Raw genomic sequence first — 20,220 nt, 5'->3', positions numbered from 1 at the left:
CTTTTTACTTCATTTTTACTTCATTTTTACTTCATTTTTACTCACAGGTTTCAGTACCCCATATTCTCTCCTCAGTGACAATGCTAGTTGAGACAACTGACAGCCTTATTATTTCTTGTAACCCTGGCTTCAGTTCATCCCTCTTGCCAGTGTGAGGGTGTAGGAACACCTCCAGAGCAAATAACATCACACAGATGGTCTGATTTAAGAAAGAGAAGAGCTTCTGTAACTTTTCTAAGCTGTATCAATTACTGATGGTTTGACTGGTCCGTAGAAAGGCACTGGAAGCACAGGAGGAAAAACAAAAGGCCTGTGACAGGAGGAGTGTGAATACCTTGAACTGGTATTGCTGCCCGGTCGGTTGGTTTGTTTGTGAGGGTTTGCACTTTGCTCCCAGATTGTTTCCCTCCAACAGTGACAGAAACAACTGTACCAGCTCCAATGAGGAGGAGGTGAACCAGCAGTGAGAAGGGACTGGATGGAATGGAGTGGTGGCTGGCTTTGCTGGTGCTCCAACATCACCCAAGACGAACAACATCCTTTGTACTGACTTGAAGCAGTAACAGTAGCCATGATTTTACTGCACTGCCACTGCAGTAGCTGTCTGACAGTCCAGAAGAGAATTGGTGAATGGATTCAGAATATTAGCTACCTGCTGGTAGTTTCTTTTATTAAATATAATTTTTTATAAAAAGTAACAAATATATGATGTAAGTGTGCTGGCAAGATGCTCTTCTACAATAATGTAATATTTTTCCATCCCTAAAGGATATTTCTATCCTCTCTATATGGTTTTAATTTATGATGATGCATTAATATTTATACAGGTGTGATGCATTTTGTATACATAACTTTATAATTTAGTTGTATTATCTGTGACTTGATGTATCAAGGGATTGATTTTCCATGCTTTTATAAGTAGATGCAGAAACAATTTTATTTATTCTTTTTACACTTTAATTACATCCGTCTGCAATTTACAAGTTGTATATTTGCAGGTGTGAATTACATGAAAAACTGAAGTCTTTTATTTACCTATGGGGAGCCAAATTTTGTGCAGAATAAGAAGGCTAAAATGACCTCAGTGAACACTTCTAAAACCATTTGATATATATATCCCAGTCCTAAAGAAGGCTTATATATAGATCTTAAGAAGCTGGAGAAGTTACAGTGTGGTTTAATAGCTCAGTGGCTTAATCAGTGTTATGCTGGCTAAGTAGCATTTGTCCACATCCTATACCTGTATTTTTTTAGATGCAGTAGCTAAAAATCTGCCTGACACATGCAAAGGATTCTTTGCAGATATTCAAGTGTATATATATCCTTGAATAGATGTATTGAGATGGAGGAATATATATGTATATGGAGAGATATATATTTCAATACTGAGATTACACAGCTTTCCTGGCTGCTCCCACAAGCCATTTCAAGTAATCTAATTTCTAAAAAGCAAATGTATCTACACTGTGCTGGAAGAGGATTCTATCAGGGGAAGCTACCAGACTGCAGAGCAAAGAAAATATGACCATAGAGTTACAACCTACAATCTTTAATTAAAAGTTTTGAAGTAAAGATGAATGTGCAAAATTGCATTACCAGCAATATTGGAGGAATACATTAAATTAATTTAGCATTTAGTCCAAGAATCAAATTAATATTCTGAGATGTGTAGTCATCAGTAGAATTATAATATTAAAGTCTTGCTGATTTAAATACAATTTTTCTTTACATTTCTGGTTGAAACAACATTATTCTAAACTCTAAGTTTAGGAACTGACCTTAAAACATAAAAAACAGATAAAATCCTATTGACTTCAATAACATTTATACAGAACAGGATAAATAAGAATGAAAATAGGGGGAAAGAATCCAAAGCTCTAGAAAAAACTGCATTTGAAATGAATCAAAAATTCTTAGAATTTGGAGTGTAATTCAGTGAGTGTCAGAAAAGAAATCCACAAGGAAAGATTTTTGTAATTATGTTCTGTCTACTACATGGGTTTTGTTTCTTTTACATCTTACTGTAAAATACCCTGTGGAAGCCCTTATTAGAGATACGGTTTTAGATAACATGTATTCATGTTAATGATAAGGGAAAAATAGATTTATTATCCTTTATTTACCATAAAATATTACATTTTATTTGATTTAGGAATATACCAGTATGAATTATTGTAGCAGTGTTGTAACAGGAATAATGTCCACTACAAAGGATTTGGTCTACACCTAATGCAGTAGTACCCATAAATGTATGTCAAAGAGAAGAATATAATTAAGACAAATAATGCTGCATTGTTTTAGTTAATTTTGCATTATTTCCTAATACTCTATGTATAATAATACAGAAAATTAATTACATTCTTCCTACAGGTCTTCTGAGCATTTTAATTTGTATGTATCCCCATTAACCTGAGTGATTACATATCCAAATTATGCTGGTAGTGAATGCATTAAAGAATGGTTTAGAAAGAGAAGGTTTCAATGATACTGACACATGACTACCAGTATTAGAGTTCAAGTGGAAATAATTACTGAAGTTAGAGAGCCCCTTTGTGTGCCTCTTCTTCCCACAGCATCCAAAATCAAGGGGCAGCATGTGGGACACAGATGTATTTTGAACACTTACATTTACTAATTATATAGAGAGATACAGTGGTTAAGTATGCAAGTGTCAAGTTGCTCTGGGGGGCAACTAAAATAGATCGTTAAAGAGGTCCCCAAATATTTAAAGTACTACCTCTTTGTACTAAAAGTTCATTTTTAGATTGTATAATAACGGCATGATTAACCTTCAAAGCTCCAGCATTTTAATGCAGACTTACTGAGACTCCTTGAAGGCAGAGTTCTTTATGCAAGATGTCTTTGGGATCATGATGAAGCTACCACACTTTCCTATATACATAATAAAATACAAAATCAGTGTTCTCAAGTGGTAGTTCAGGAACTCTGTAGGTACTATTGTAATTTTTGGGCTAGAAAATGCTGAAAATGGTCAAGTTTTCTTTAGCTGATAAACAGTTTGTCAGGATGTCTCATGTTTCTCTAATATAAATTAAAGAATTTTCTACAGAATATATGATGAGTGATAACATAAATTTCACATGCACAAAATTGGTAGAAGTTAGCTGCTCAGAGGGATTTTTGTAACTTTCTGTGGGACTAGGTGTCAGCATCTAAGAGCTGCCAGGAGATGAGGTTCCATGCTGTACCTACAAGTAGCAGGTCTCAGCCTGTGGATGACAGAGAGTTTAAATAATTCAGTACACTGAGTTACTTCAGAGGAAATGTCTGTTGATGGCCTGTCTGAATCATGGCAGCAAAGCTTTTCTTGTCAGAAGTACTGCCAGACTCTCATCAATGGACTGTGACATGGGCCAGTTTCAGACTGTAGAAATGGTCCCTGCAGGGCATCTTTCTTTGCAGCATGGGGAGATTCACCTCTCACCTCAAGAACAACTGAGATTTTTAGATTTCTGCAAGCTGCTCCTGTAGTCTTTCACTTTTTGTTCAGACATCAGAGGGAACATGCTAAGTTTTTTGGTCTTGTTTAATACTTTAATCTGGAAAATACAGGTCATCTTGTAGTGGTTAATTGCTACAACAGTGAGGTGTATTAATTTTTTTCTGACACCCCTGTGGATGGACTATACTCTGGTTTTAGACATGGGGTCAAGAAGCAGAACTACAGACTCTTCACATGGGAAATATAACAGCACTGATTTCAGAATATGTTCTCTCTCATTCTTCAAGTACTGAAATGCACATACCAGTGATCTCCACATGCTGTTGCAGCTCCCAGTAACAAAGCAAGATACATTTTTCTCTTTTTAATGAATGGATTATGTCAACCATTGCCTTTTGTTGTTTCTATTGGTTCACATGTATTTCAGGCTCTTCCACAATACCCTAAGACAGGTTAGAAAGTGGAGTGGAAAGCAAAACTGCAATTTTTAAAAGAGCAGTTACATTTTTTGCTAAAATTACTTTTTGATTTTTGGATAGTTTGTCTTTCTGAGGCATAAGTAAGGTGTGGGTCTTTTTTTTGTAGTGCAGAGTATAAATTGAAAATAGTAAAAGGCTAAAGTATAGTCAGCAAATGTATAAGTAAGAGCTATTATGAAAAACTGATGAAGTGTGTTCCTGTTTCCTAATAATAGGGGAAATCTGAAAGGCTTAAATTTTGATGCTTTTTACAACTTAGCATTTTATTAATGCATTATGAGTGTTTGCCAGAGGTGACCATATATATGTTTTCTTTACTGCCCCTGTAGACTGGGGCTTAAATGGAAACAATATTTGGTTTAGTGCTAAAATTTTATCTGGTGTTTCTGATTTTACAGGTTATTCCCACTGGGTGAAACAGAAGATGCCTTCAACCACTGTTCTGAAGGCATCTTGCTCATTTGAGTTCTGCTCCTTTCAGACTGTATACATAAACCCCTTTTTTGTCTGGGCACAGCCTGAAACAGGTGATAGTTTCCATGCTCAGTGTCAGGCCCACCAGGCAACATTCACACACACATGTACACAGACACACAATTGTATGCTATTGTTGCTTTTGTGGACAGGAGGGGCTGTTGTCATCTATAGCCCTTGCTGTGCTAATTTTTCATTTCATGACTTCCATAACCTGTCTCCCTCCACACTACTTCGTGGATCTTCATCTCAGATGTACAGAGTGACTCACCCAACCCTCCTGATTTCAGACCAGATTATTCAGCTTCCACTCCATGCCTCTCATTCTGGTGAACAATTTGAGCAGCGACTTTGGTTGTTTTGGATAAATTGAAAAAACAAACAATGGTATTTGACTGTAGTTGGAAGTAGGCTATCATTCCTAGTCACCTTCGCTAGGATTAGACTTTTCATAAATCAGAGGTACATCTCTTTAAAGTTAGTTGCAATCTGCCTTTTAGTGTCTCCTGCACCATTATGACTGTCTGTCTAGATGAGCAGACCTGCTTCCCAGAGTGGAATCCATCATCCTAAAATTACTTTCAAATCTCTTTTTTGTGTGCTTTCCAGAAGCAATTTAAATCTGCAGTCTAACAGTGCATTGTCTCTAAAGGAGACTCTTCTGCCAGTAGCCACCCCTTAGCCCTAAGAAGGGCTCCTCTGCCTGCATGGTAAGCTGGCTCAACCTACTGACTGTGCAGAAAACCACTCACTTTCTTTCATTATAGTTTTTTTCAGATACCCCTTGTTTAAGGGGGTGAATAAGAAGCATAGCACATATGTCTTCTTCAAGATTTCTTTCAGGAAACAGTCTATTCCAGATTTCTACTGTTTGTTAACTAAGGAGTTAAGGATTGGAATGTCAACTTTCGAGGGTTCAGTTACACTGTGTAAGATGAATCTTTGGTCTGAAGAAGTATAGTTACTATTCTGCCACCAGTATGACTAAGAAAGTTCTTTCTCCACTGATTTAACAGCATCAGTCATGCACATGAAAGTTACAGGCTTTCAATAACTAAGGTTTTCATATTACCTAAGTACCACTGTGTGTGGACTCATCTATTCTGTGAATGTGTTGACTAGAATACCTTCTGTTTCCAGTGCACAAATCCTGACAAAGGTGCAGGGGTCTTAGTTCAGACACTGAGGAGCTGAGTAAGCTGTGACCTTGTATTGTTGGAATCTACAGAATATCATTATTTTGGATATCTACCTAGCCCTTTCTGCCACTGTCTATGAATTCATGCTCTGACAACATGAAGCCATACAGAACAAGAATGCCCTAAATACCACAGAGAACTATTAGAACACATACTGAGAAGGATAAAAGGCTGGTAGCATTTGCTGAAACAAACTAAAAGGTAATAAACGTCAAACTGTAAGCGCTGGGAGTAGCAGCCTAAGATCTGATCCCCGCAGGTGCTTTTGCATGGGGAACTACTGGAAGTCCTTGATCAGATATGGAATCAACTATTCTTGAGATGGTGCCTAGAAAGTGAATAATCCCAGGTAGAGGAAGACTACACATGCTCACTGTCCCATGTTTGTGTACCCACTGGTTCTTATTCTTTTCATCTTCAGAGGTTAGAAACCGGGAGAGTTCTATGATTAAACAGTTAACTTTTTTTTTTAACTGCATGAGGAAGGAGTTGCTGCTGTGCATAGTTAGCACAGTGAGGTCAGCTCTGCCAGCTGTAGTCGTGATAGAAAATCCTTTGGTTCTGCTGACAGACTAAGCTCAATAAATTACTTTTATGAGCTCTCCCTCTCCCAGCAGATTTCTAACACCTGCAGCCTCCCTCCTATGATTTGTCTAATTACCCTAGAATTAAAAGTGAAGCAAACATTCACTCATTCTTTCAGATCTTCAGTATCCCCATGCTCCTTTCCATTGCAGAAAGGACCTGAATGTAAGAAAAGGCTGAAGGAAAAGACACTGTTATACAAACAGAATAGAAGTCAAACATTAAAAAAAGGAAGGAAAAACTCACTGGTTCTGAAAACAAAGGCATGCAGGGTGCTCTACACAAAGGCCTATGCTTTTGTTAGCAGAGTGGCAGTGCCAAGGCTCCATAAAGTGTAGTATATACAAGCTCATCTATCACAGTGTAAAAAGCACTGCAGGAGTACATGGTCTTTCTCCCTTTTCCTGACCCCAGGTTCTATCCTTACTCTTCCTTTTCCAGCCATGTCATGATCCCTTTCATAGAGATCATAGAGGTTTTCATACATCAGAGCCTCCAGCCTGATGCTTTTGCAGCAGCCACATGCTGAATGGAGCAGCTACATTTTTGGAGTACTGGCAGTAAAATATGTTTCCTTGATGTTAGAAATACACCTCCTACTTCACAGAAATAAAAGCTGTGGAGAATCACATCTAATGTGCCAGACTATTTTGATTTCAACAGTTTAGAAGTTGAGAATGATTTTGTTTAAAGCAGCCTCAGGCTGAGCCATGCTCAACTGTTCTTTTGGAGTAGGGGAATCTAGGAAAGGGAGTTGGAGGAATAAGAAAATTGTTAACATTCAGTGGCCAGCAATTTACCTACCAAAAGTAGTATACAGGTTGCCAAAATGTTTTTTTAGTTTCTTGTCTAACCTCCACTTCCTTTTTCCCTTTCTGTAAATGTTAAGGGCTGCATCCAGGGCTGTATTCAGCAAAACATACTTAGCAGAGGAAGCATTGCAAGGTTCAAGCAGGACCTTACACACCCTGCTACATGTCAGGAAGTTTCTTTCCTCCAGTAGGGGATGTCACCTCATATGACTAAATCTGTTCCAAATGAAAGAACCAGGTCAAAGCAGTAACCTAGACAACTTCAATGTTACAGCTAACACTACTATTTATATAGTTTCTACTCAGAAGGGAATAGTTACTCCCTTACCTGTTTTAGTTTTCTTTTGCCTACTGGGTTTCTTTTATGCAGGTGCTGTCATGTAGTTTGTGTTTGTCAGCTCCACCAACAAGCATAAAACCTGAGTCACTCAGGGGTTTTCTTCTAGCTCCAGTTGCAATGAGGATAGAGGGTGGGATTGCAGATACTACGTTTTCTTCCTTTTTTAATGTTGGACTTTTACTCTGTTTCTTTATTTGTTTGTGGTACTGACATGTAATGTGGAAAATGCTCAGCTGAGAGAACTGCACGGAACATAATGTAATGTTTTCATGTTTTCATGTTTTTAATGATAATAGTGGTGCTGGGTTTACTTTTAGATGTAGCTAGGAAATGCCTGTATTTATCTGGCTAATTTTCAGAACATTGAGATAACATTGAGATAACATCAGTACAGCAGGTTTACATTCAGCTTTGCAAATCAGGAAGAGTCCTGTAAGAGGAAATGATGGGTTAAGTACAGATGAGTTGTAAAAAACCTCTGAACAGAAGGTTTACACAAACATTGATTGTGCATGGTCAGAGATTGATGTAACTTGTGGATATGTGGGTAATTCATCCTAAATCACAATAAGATGAGAATCTTGCGAAGCCGTACTGGAATCTGAACTGCAGAAGTTTTCAGTATGGATAGCTGAGTGATACATGATCCTGACACAGTGACTGTTAATAATTTTAGATGTTATCCAAAAACTAGAAGGAAAAAATGTGATTTGAACTCCAAGGCACTGTAGTGTTCATAGTAGTTCCAGTGACAGAAATTTTGTATTTACTTTTCTTCATAGTGTCTGAAGGAGTAACACAAAATTCTGTATTTATGCTTGAAAGCAGTCTCAGTTTTAAGTTCAAGCCAGCTGTACCCTGAGGCTGAAACATGGCCATGTTTTTGCAGCAGGGAAGACTGCCATATGTTGCTGTGATAAAAAAATTACACTGATGCCAATCTCTGAAGTCAGTCTTCTAAAAAATATATAAGGGAGCATATTTGTGGCAATATAAGATTTTAGAGAGAGTAAAAGAGCTTGACAAGCCTTTATTTATGAATAATTTTTCTGTCTCTTTAACAGTAAATGCTGCAAGTCATAATTTACTGTTGTTTTTGAGAGTTGTATATAATACATAAATCCATTGCATCTCCCCGTTACACAGAATTGCTTGCTGTCTAGCTCCCAGCTTTCAATTGCCATAGGACAATTACATTCATTGAATAAGTTCTTACTTATTGACTGGCTTTTAGTGAGCACAAACTGGAAATCAATAAGACCTTTTTTTTAGGAGTTATTCAGGCAGGCCTCTAAATGAGAGCAGGGATGTGGAGACCCTGGGCCTAGCTGGCAGCATCATGACATACTCTTTCCTTTTTTAAGGTCAATATAGGCCATTGGTTTGTAGCTCTCATGGGTGAATTCCAATGCTTTTAAAATTGGCAATTAGTTTGTTTTAGTTCCAGCAGTATGTCAAGGATCTTTGAACACAACTATTTTAATTCTTGATATGCATATAATAAAATGTACTGTAGGATATATTCTCACAGTGCGGTAGTTCCAAACTGCAACTACTGCAACTTTAATGCAGAACAAAATATCCAATAAAAAATATGTATCTCAATCATAGACCTTCTGTTCCCTGCTGCAAACACTGAAGCCACTGTTTCTTGTTGCTAAAGAAGGACTGTTACTGATCCATAAAGCAGACTACCTGAGCAGTTTTAAATTCCCTCCATTTACCAGTATCCTGAGGTGCATTTTTTAGATTGCTTAGAAATTGCTGAGAACAGACTCTGGATTCCACCATCTTTTCTGTCCATGAAATATATGGCCACAAACTACCATTTATGTCCTTGAGCTTTTGAACAAAATTATCCAGAGATACAATGAATTTGTTTTGAAGCAGAAGTTTTACTACTGGCTAGGTCAATAGTTTCCAGATAAACATTTTCTTCCAAGCAGTGGTGGTATTCTTCAAACTTCCATTTTTTGACAGTATGCAAGCTAGAGTTCTTCTGCATCTCCTGTGCCAACAGGTTCTGCTGGCTTTGAAGTGAGGACACTAATTCATTTGCTTTCTTTGTATATACACACTTTACCATTTTCACTTCTCTAAAATTCCCACAGTACTTTGCATGAGAGAAAAAACATTGGCTGTTTCTGTAATTTTTTTTTCAGAGTGAGACAGAGATCTCCTAAGAAGATATTAATTGTTTTTATGACTCTCCATCTCATCAACCAGAAAATTTCCTTGTTATTCTGAAACAAAACAGTTTAGTTCCAGGACAATTTCTACCATTGCTGTCAAGATATTTAATGCTCCTTGTGATCCAGATGCTTGCTTCTCAGTCAACTTGAATGGCTCAGCTTTACTAGCAAATGGCACAGTCCTATTTTGTAACACATTTTAAGACACTTGAGAAAGTTCAGTGTTCAGCAAATTTTTTAACAGAGGTAAAAGACCCTGATACAACTAATGCAAATACATTATCTGCTGAACAACTGATTGATAGGAGGACACCTATAAAATATGCATAAGACATCAACATCTGTTGCTGCTTCAGACTGTTCTCTGAAGATTAAACTGAATCTTTATTTACTTTATTACTTTGTTGACCAGAACATTAATTTCTCCTGCAAATCTATTTGGATGATAGCACTGTGTTGATCAACAGCTCTCTTAAGATACAGTTTTGCATAGATACACAAATTATACTAACAGAACTGACCAAATGGCTAATTGTGCCATGAAATTTTTGTGTATTTAGAACTGAAACCATATGTTCTTTCTCAGCTAGAGGAATCTTGGTTTCTTGCAGATCTGTCTGTGTTTCTTTTCAGTTATTTCTCCTTGAATTGCAGATCTGTTTTCATTGTTTCATTGCTTTTATTAATTGTGAATGGTTTAGTGATTGTGTTCACTACTTTTTCCATGGTGCTCATAATCTCAATATACTCTAACTTGTTCTTCCCAAACTGTCAGCTTTCCTTTAAGGGCTACATGAATTTTCAATGAAAATATAGATTCCATTTCACTCTTATGCAGCAGTGAGGTCTCCTTTTAAGTGCTTAATTAATCTTCAGTATCTTCCTCAATAACAGCTCCTTTTGGCAGCTGCTGGTAAACTTAAGGTTTCATCACGTTCTTTGCTCTGTGGGCATACTCCACTGTACTCTGCTTTCCCTTGGGATTTATAGATGTGGGAGAAACTCTGGCTGTTACTGATGTTCCTTGCTGTTCTCTGAGCACTTGAAGGATCCTCTTAGGATGCCCTGTGTCTTCTTCCACAAGACACGCAATAATTCTTCCATGGATCAGAATCGATTACTTGGTATTTCCAGCTTCATAACTCTTTTATCAACTGACCCAAACGGAAGCGTTTTTACTTCATGCAAGTTTATATTCCCAGTTCTAACAAGCTCTTGTCCATCTGCTCAGTTTACTTTCATATGAGTGGTAAAGGAAAAACAGGATCAACTGTAATATGCATTCATGTAAGTAGCTGCAGTAGTTTGGTTTTTTTGCTGAACCTTTCTCCAAGATTTGGTAGGCTTCATTTTGTTTGTGTTCAAGTATTTCTTCTGAGCCTTTCACATCTACATGTGTCTTGTGTATGGGATCATCGAACGTCTACCATCTTTCTCTAAAGCTGGGAATAGGAGTAAGATAAAAAAGTTCTTCATTATACATTTCCAGAATAGAGAATTTTACCAAAAAAATAAAAAAATAGTCAATCTCTGTGACTTTTTCTAATATTTAATATGATGTATTGCCAGACTCCATTGAGTGGTGTCCAGCAACAGGACAAAGAGCACTGACCATAACCAAAACACAAGTTACACCTCAACGTGAGGAAGAACTTTACACGGAAGGTGGCAGAGCCCTGTAAGAGGCTGCCTAGGGAGGTCATGCAGTATCCCTTTCTGGAGACATTCAAAACCCACTTGGATGCAATCAAGGAAAGGTACTGGAGCCATAACAGTTTTGTGTTGCACTGGTTCTAACGAAGCACTACCTTTGTCTTTATTCCTCTGTTTTGGAATAAAAACAGGCCTCTGTCTGGTATTGCACTGCATAAGCACCAAGCTGCTTGACCCTTGACTTGGGGATGCTTTGCATTACTACCCCAAACACTCCATATACTGCATCTGGTGCACTTTCTGCACTAACTTTCCAGTGGTTACTGTGTGCTCTGCAGATGAGGAATTTATTTATTTCTAGATACCTTCACAAACACCTTACAACAGAACAACTCATCTGTCAGTAGGCTTAGCTGAAGGCCCACATGCTGTAAAAGGGTCTTAAGGAACTGTCATCTGAAAAAGACCTAAACTCCTCTGATGTGGCATGTATGTAAAATTTAATATGGAGGTATGTTGGAGATGGAGGCAGAGACTTGTGGGATCTACTGTTTTTGTATTAACTTCACAGATCAGAAAATAAAAACTAAACTCCTAAGAAAATCCAGTAGCAAGATGAAAACTGCTCAAAAGTAGAGGTGCTCTGTGCAATTCTCAAAATAGTATTTTCTCCCATATATTAAAGAACGTTCCTGTCTTGATGATTATGAATGGATCACTATCATTACATTTATTTTTTAATTCTCCTGAATGTTCTTCACAACCATGACATCAGTTAGAGGGTGCAGGAAGAAAAGTTCCCACCACCGCTCAATTTCATGAGGTGAGGCTGAAAGAACAACGCTGTTACTGAGCCTCACTGCAGAGCTGGGTCCTGTGTCGCTGCAAAGATGACATTTGGAAAAATACACAGTGGCGCGGCACTTGTATCTCAGACGGATGTTCCTCATCAGTTTTGCAAATAAGATTTTCAAAAAGTCACATTAAACCCCATAACAGGATGATAAAGCAGTGATGCCTTACTACGCTAGGATGCTCTGGTCCTGACCCCGCTGAGACCTCATCCTTTCCAGCGGTATTTCTCGTACTAAAATCCTCCTTCCCAAATGCCGCCCTGACCTCGCCGTCCCCGTGGTTATCCTGCCTCGCAGGTGCTCTTCCTACAAACTTAGCGCTACTTAAAGGGCTCACTCATTCAACCAGGCCTTCTCCCTCCAGCTCTCCCACAGGGCCGTGGCCCCGGCGGCTGGGCAGCGCGGCGGCCCTCGCCCCCCGGGGGCACCGCGGGCTGCGGCCCTCCCCCGCGCCTCCAGCGGCCGGCACCCGGCGCCGGGATCCCGCGGCCCGCGCCGCCTCCTCCTCCCCCGGCAGGTGCGGCCCTCCCGGGCCTCCGCTGCGCACTGGGCGGGGCGGGGAAGCTCCTCCTGCTCGGGCACTGGAGCGGCACAGCCGGGACGGCGGCTCTGCGGCGCGGGAGCTGCTGGCCCGCGGCTCGTCCCCCCGCTGCCGTCGGAGCGGAGCGGGGCGGAGAGGCGGCGCCGCCACCGCCGAGCACGGCCCCGGCACCTGCCCGAGGTGAGCGAGCGGGCGGGCCCGGGGCGGCGCCCCGCCGCCCCTGTTACCTAACCGGGACCGGGGCGGGGGGCGGCCGCCGGTCGTGCCCCGCGGCCCCGGCCGCTCAGCACCGCTGCAGTGGGGAAGGGGGCTCTGATGCGGAAGAGCGGGGGGCGAGGGCGAGTGTCCCCGTTGCCAGGGAGACGGGTCAAGCGGCGGCTCCGGCCGCCGGGGCGCCCCCGGGCACCGAGCAGCGCTCCCGCCGGCTCTCGGCTCCGCGTAGGAGGCGGCGGGGAGCGGCGGTGGGGGGAGGATGAGCCCGAGCCCGGGGTGGCTCCGGGGCGCCGTGAGTCCCGCTGCCCGCGGGGTTATGCGGGGACGTGCTCCAGGTGCTCGGCTGACGGCAGCTCGGTGAAACATGGCTCTGCCGCCGCGACACGGGCGCTGGAAGGCGGCTCGTCACCTGCTGCGAGCTGCGCTCTCGTGTACCGGGACTTGAAGCTACTCGTTTGACTGACAAAAACAAGCTTTTGCTCCTCTCCGGCGTTTGAATATGCGAGTGCTCGCGCCTGCAAACGAACCGGGCACCCTGATTGCTGGAACATTGTATCTGCAGCCCTCGCAATTGAAAAGGTGCTGCTCAGGTGGTTGTTAGCGGATGGTGGGGAAGGATTCGGTTACCGGCACGAAATTTGCCGTTTGGTCGATGAGGAGCAATTCTAGCGAAGAAGCGCGGGTCCCTGCGATGCCGCAGGTTGCAGATGGCTCATTGCTGCCGCTCTCCCCGGCCACCGGTGCACGGTGGATTCCGCCCCTGGAGCGAGCCCGGCTTGTCTGAGCGGGCTCTGGCGGAGCCGGAGTGAGAGCTGATCCATAGCTGTCACACCAAGCACCGGGAAGCAGCGTGCTTGGCACCAGACACCACAATAAATTGTGAAAGAAATTGAATGATGGTTTAAATCTTACCACGGGGAAATAAACTGCAGACGTTGATCATAGCAAATAGTGTGCAGTTTTTAAAGCTTGTCATGAATTTTTCCAATTTTGTAGGGCTAAGAAAATATCTTACAAAGGTTCCAAAAGCAAGTTGGGGTTAGTCTTATTTGAGTAAGTGTTCGTGGCAGCATTTGTTCAGTCGTGAAAAGATCAGAAGCAGACCCAGAGGCCACAGTCCTGTTAACTGTAGCACATAGGGTAAAGGATTACTGTAGCCCTGCCAATTCCTGTTGATCTGCCTCCATGAAGCAGTTGGCAGGAGCCAAGACCGCTTGGGCATGTTCAGTTCTTTAGAGTTTTTATCTGAAAAGCGTATTTGTTGTTTAAGTATATCTGACAGAAATCTGGTGATGTGCTGAATAAGTAATACAGTTATCACAGATGCTTAAAAAGCCACCCATATATAGCTACTCAGTCACATCTCTTTGTGTTATTCAAGTTTACAGATGATTGCAGAGAAATTTTTTCTTTACTTTGAAAGTACTCCAGAAAAACTCCTTTAATCTTTTGTCTGTTTTTCAGACTGTGAATGATTTGACAGCATCTGTAAAGCACTTTACAGTTATGTACAAAGTACTATGCTAGGTATGGGGGTACAGATACTCTCAGAAACTGATAGAGAATAATAACCTCTTGATTAGTAGGACACTAAAAATAATGCACTTGTAACAATTAACATCTCTTAAGCACAAAATTTTAAATTTTTTTAGGTGCCTACAGTGTTTATAAAAATATTGTATTTTACTGTACATACAAGCAACAAAAGGCCCTGTTAATTCCTATATAGGCATGCATGGAGAAAATGTACGTTTGGCCAGCTATTGAATTGGCAGATGGGGGAAAGATTGTACTCCTAATATGTCAAGAGGGAAAGAAGTTGCCTTGGGGTTTCTTTGAAAATGGTCCAGTTAGATTGGCAGTTATACCTTTCATTCAATTCCAAGTGAGAGGAAAATGCTGTTAGGGAAGGGAATTTTAATATGGAAGCTGAAGTGTTGTTTATTTAACACTTTGTAGCTCAGCACGAACCACACAGAAGATGAGATTAACCGCTGTTTTTACTGTCAGAAAACAATGGGATGTTTTAAAAGTAAAGATGACTATGCAAAAATTTAATTTATGGATATGTTTTTATGAAAATGAGCTTGGAAGTGACTGTGCTTCAAACTGACCCTGAACAAATAGTGTAGATTCTTGCCTTGGACAAGAAATATGAGATTCCCATGGATCTTCTAGTGGAATTGTAATCTCTTTTCAGTCTTGTCTTCTCTTTAAGACAAGACACGAACAACTATGTTTAAGATGGCGACTTCTGTTGAAAAGTCTGTGTATTGCTAATCATGTAAGTGAATTTGACCCAGGATTTGAATTTGAACATACAAAGGAATTTGAGTAGCATCAAGGGAGGTGGTTTTGTTTTGGCTTTTTTCCTCTCTTTTTATTAAGGGGAGTAATAACTTTTGATTTTACAGTAGGGAGAAGTATGGTTAGAAGATCAGCAGCAGATGGAAATTTATGCTTGCATGGGTCGTTTTTTCAGCAGGCACTTGCAAAGTAAAGTAAGTGCAATTTGAACAGAGAAAATGCTGTGTTCATTAAAAAAAATACTTTTTTGTTGTCTATTTTTGATTCAGAATATCTTTCTTTTGCCTGAAAAGTCAGAAATTGATGTAATCAATTCTTCTTCTGACACTGATGATCAGCTTCTACAAAGCAGCAAAAAAGGAATGTATTTAATAAGAAATTCATGGCACTGCTGTGGTGTTTTTGATCAGTTCTGCTGACTGGAATATGATGAACTTAATGGCCAAGAATGACAGTAATTTAATGCCACACTAGCGCGAGGAAGTGATGTTTATAAATTGGACTAGAAGTGGGAATTGGATTAAGTGAAAAATGAAATTAATTTAATCACTCGTGTGAGAACAGATGACAGTTATTGGGAAAAACTAGCCAAACAAAAATATCACGCAGGGTAATTATACTTACCTACAGCAACCACATATTTGTCTCATTTTAATTCTTTTATTGAAAAAAAAAGTTACCCTTCATATTTCTCATCCATCTACGACTTTCATATGATACTTGCCAGTTTGTTCTTTGCTCTTAGGACTTCAATTACTTTGATTACCCTGATTGCCAGAAGTGAAGGGAATCTTTGAATTTTTGTATCTCTCTTCTTTGGAGATGGAGGAACAAACATTTAACCAAAATGACAAGATTTCCCTAAGAAATTATTGAATTTTTAAAAGCCTATTTTTAAATTATGTAACAGTTTATTCCCCCCACAAAAAAAAACCCCAAAAAACCCCAAACCACCCTCATACTACTAACTGGTAGAAGTAGTATATCCCCTCAAATTTCTTGAATTATGTGACGCTTATACTTAGTAGTGAAAGACAGGATCCTTGACATAGTGATTTCTAAACCCTCACTTCTTTGTGTTCTGATTTAGATGGCTTTTTGACCGCTTATGAAGTAAAATTAGGTCTGCTACTCTGCCATTCTGTGTTGCATACTATATTGCATGACTGTGTGCTTCTAGATGGGATGCTTCTATTTCCAGGAGATTTTTGAAATTTTACTGGCAAATTCTGATTGCTGAAAAGAAGTAAAGAATAGAAACCCTTCACAGGGTCTTGTAATTGTTTTAATTAATGATTATTTATTTATTTATTTAAATTTTGTCTCATGTCTAGATTTTACACCTGACTGAATTTTGGGCTTTGAACAGTTAGAGCCTTCAAATTAAGAAGAAGCATATTTAGGAATGCCCCATTTTTGAGGGGCATTCCTGCTAAGCCTGAAGACATTTCAAAGACTAGAGGCCACTCTGGGAGGGTAGTTTCAAGAGACAAAAATGAAAGAATTATGTTGGAGTTTGATAGTTTAAACTGGGAGACCAGGAGGGCTTTGAAACTCTTGGTTCTGGGTGTTCCCATGTGGACCAGCCACCCTGAATCTGCCTGATGTTTATAGGAAGGGAAATGTCTAATGTAGGCCAGAAAGGAGCTGCAGCAGATTCTGGGCAGGCTCTAGTCTGTGTTCTAGATTCTAAAAAAATATTTTGTCAAGATTTATCAGACGTGTGTTTTAATTGCACTTTTAACTATGGAAAATTTTGGACTAAGATTCCACACTGAAGTCTGTTACCAGGCTTCTTGTGGACCTGCAATGTTTGTCTTCCTTTCTGGGGCAGGAGTTTTGCACAGACGAGGTACCTGAATTGGGAAACGTTTTGTGCTCCTTGCTGGTAGTGGCAGCAAAGTCACTCAGGGCAGATAGCTTGTGGGAGCTGGGGGAGTACCAAGGGCTCTTTATGCACCTACATACACTTCTAGATCTTTGAAATACACCTCTCCTTCGGCTTGAGAAAAGGAAGGTGTTGTTTCAGGAAGTGACATTCCAGTAGTGAATGCTGTGCAAATTCCAGTCACACTCACACCAGTTGGAAGCTGTTGACCTTGATATTGACAGTTGGATATTTCCCTGTGATGAGAAAGCAATTAAATATATAAACAATTATGAGTAAATTAAATCAGAGGCTTCAGAGCATCAGTAATATTTGAGAATGTGTGATTTTTTTCCTCTTAAGTTAGGTGACTACTCTCAACAGTTACGTAAGTTAAGAATTTGTTCTGCTAAAATTTCCATAGCAATATGCTGTGGCAGTTTAGAAGAGCTTTAATTGTAGGGAATGAGCTCTGTAGGGGGATAAATTATAAATATTTTGATTTGTCAGTATGTGAAGGTTAAGGTTGATCTGAAGACTGTCTTTTTCTACAACCATCTGTCTTTGTTTTTCCTGACAGGAATGATACATATGGTGGTGGTAGTTGACAGTGTAGATGTTGTAATGTTTGAGCCTAATTTATTTTTGTGTTTTTCCTGAATGCTGTGATTGTTTAGGATGGATCTTAAGCTCATGGATTTTCCCCCTCAGTAGTCTAAACTCCTGAATTTTTTTAACCCCTTGTGTATCCAGAATAGCCTTTCATTCTAGTCTTCAGTAAGGAACCAGTTGGAAAAAATTCTCAGCACCACTAGTTTGGATTACAGGGGAGTTTTGTTTTTTTAAGATATATCTCAGAGTGATTTAAGTCCATTTCTGCACTGTTGATAAGGCTTGATTTCTGTCCTGTATGTTTTGTTTGTTTTTTAAAGTGATTGTTTTAGTGAAAACAGTATGCTTAGATTAATAACGAATCTTGAAGAAGATGTGAACAAGCTTATGGCCTTGTTATGTCTGAAACATTTTCCATCAGGTTTCACTTCAGGTCAAATAAAATAAAAGGGCTACTGTCATTTGTAGGCTAAAATGTATCTCTACCTGGCCTATCAAGACAAAAGAGATAAAAAACCTGTGGTTGAAGAAATATCATCAGAATATGTGGAATGTATATTTCTCAGGTTTACTTTTGAAATTTTCTAAAATTGGTCATAATGTTTTTTTTTCCCCTAACAGCTACATTTGTAAGACAGTGCCTTTAATAGTGTTTTTTTCCTGATCTAATACAGATTTTAAAATTATGTCTTTAAAGCAATAAGAAGAAGATTCTCCCTTTGAGGGGATACCTCTTCTGTGGGTTTTGCCTTTTCTCTGTTAGTTTTGAAAGCCCCCTTTCAGTCAGTGACCTATATTTTAGTTGCATAAAACAACAACAAAAAAGAAAGAACTGAGGTGATATTTTCAGAACAGACCTGGGACTTTGACTTCAGTGAACTGTGGAGACCAAAATAGAGGTCTCAAGAGCAAGGCTGAACTGCAGTGCTGCCTTCTAGTGGAGATAAAAGTACCTGTTTTGTGATTTTGGTGTGTTCCTTAGCTAAACTTCCTTTTTTTCACTTTTTCTTTCTCTGTTTCCATAGAAAACACAGACAAACAAACAGGAAGGGAGCAGAACTCCTTTGTGGCAGGGCTTTAGTGCATCAGTACTGCAGAGTGCACTGGAGAGTGTGCCATTCCCCTGCTGCGCTGGGCTTCCCATCCTTGGTGAAGTTACATTAAAATGCCCTGGGGATTTCTTGTGGTCTGTGGCGACTTTTGCATACACATGCTGTATTTATTCGTAGGGAAAGTGTGTAGGAAATTGAATGATGGCAATGCAAGTGAAGTCTTGTACATTTGCATTTCTTTTATGTGGCTCCACCCTCCAAACACACTCACAGAATTGCAAAAACATAGGTGTTGCCAAAATGTAAATCGAAGAACTAGATGTGCTTTGCTTCCTTACTTAGGGAGGATAGCTATGAATGGATGTGAAACAGAAGTAGGAACTCAGCATTAGAAAGCAAGTCAAACTCCAAAATGTTTTGGTAGCCAGGGCTGGCTATCTAATACAGGAGGAAGCTCTCCTAGATCCTCAAGTATAATTATGCCATTTCTTCTTTCTTTTTTTTTTTTTTTTTTCTCTTTTTTTTATTTTTTCTTTTATTAGATTTGTTCAATTTCTTTAAGACCTCTTGGTCAGGTCCATCATGCATAATGGCATCAAATTCCATGCTTTGCATCTTTGGATGTAAATGACAGCAGATGAGAAAAAGTCATACACAGAATCAGTGGAGTCTGTGTTCCTTGCAGCTGTTCACATTTCCTCAGGATTCTCAATCCACTGTAGTGCACCTCTACCTTAAAGGCAGGAAAGCTGCTAGACAGGCTGTTTGAATTTACTGTCTTTGCTAATTAGAACTAACTTTTACACTATGGACTTGCATTGATTTTTAGTGGTGTTGCTGGGTAGGTGAAGAGAATTAAGTCTCCAGTAGCAGAACCTTGTCAGTTGTAATTTGTAACCATTTTAAGACATAAATACCTCCAGCTTTCCACCTCCCTCTGCATGTATTGCAGAGCTGGAGGAGTAAAACAAGTGCCTGCATTTGGCTGGTTGTAAGCACTATTGTGGGATGTCATTATGGGTTTGTACCATGAAACCTGTGGCAACACATGTAGTACTGCCCCCAAGCACACCTCTGCGCTGGGGCAATAATGTGTGGCAGAGCATGTGGCATACAGGGGAAGGAGAGTCAAAGCGTCTTCAGCGGCATATGTTGATTCTGTGAATTACACATTATGTTTCTACATTTTGTCCTGTCGCTGGCCTGTGTATTTCTGAGTGTTGAAAATTGTGGAAACCTAAGGAGTGAATTTTCTTAGACTGTGTCTTTGGCCCAGGTAGTGAGGGAGATAACTGTGTGATCACCAAGTACCCCATAGCAAACCAGATCAAGCCCTGAACCCCTAAAAGAGGGGAGGAAGTAAAAAAAAAAAAAAAAAAAGTGGTACTATATATATATATGTATATATATATATATTCAGGAATCTAAATATATAAGAGAGAAGGGTGAGGTTTTGTTGTTCGGAGTTTTGTGACTTTGTTGTTGGTTTTTTAGTTTTTTTCTGAGCTACTTGGTATAGTCTGTGGGAGGAAAGAAAACATGCAAACAGAACTGTTTCTTTGGCTTACACCTGAGGA

At 39.9% G+C, this 20,220-nt stretch overlaps 1 protein-coding gene and 1 pseudogene across 1 annotated transcript in view; one reads left to right on the top strand and one right to left on the bottom strand.

Annotated features, from left to right (window-relative positions):
• Positions 1 to 9,743: 9,743 nt before the first annotated feature.
• LOC102110880 (kinesin-like protein KIF11 pseudogene) lies at positions 9,744 to 12,261 on the bottom strand (annotated as a pseudogene).
• A 378-nt stretch (positions 12,262 to 12,639) lies between these two features.
• Positions 12,640 to 20,220, top strand: part of KLHL32 (kelch like family member 32) — a 121,082-nt gene continuing 113,501 nt past the window's right edge. Inside the window, exon 1 of the mRNA XM_005518222.2 lies at positions 12,640 to 12,772. The gene's annotated coding sequence lies outside the window, so the exon portion shown is untranslated. The remainder of the gene's footprint in view (positions 12,773 to 20,220) is intronic.

This window comes from Pseudopodoces humilis, chromosome 3 (genome assembly GCF_049639895.1).
Source record: "Pseudopodoces humilis isolate 2021_Gansu_Grassland_sample_001 chromosome 3, ASM4963989v1, whole genome shotgun sequence".
Taxonomy (NCBI): Eukaryota; Metazoa; Chordata; class Aves; order Passeriformes; family Paridae; genus Pseudopodoces; species Pseudopodoces humilis.
Note: the sequence above shows the minus strand (reverse complement) of the source record. Positions and strands in the feature narration are given on the sequence as shown.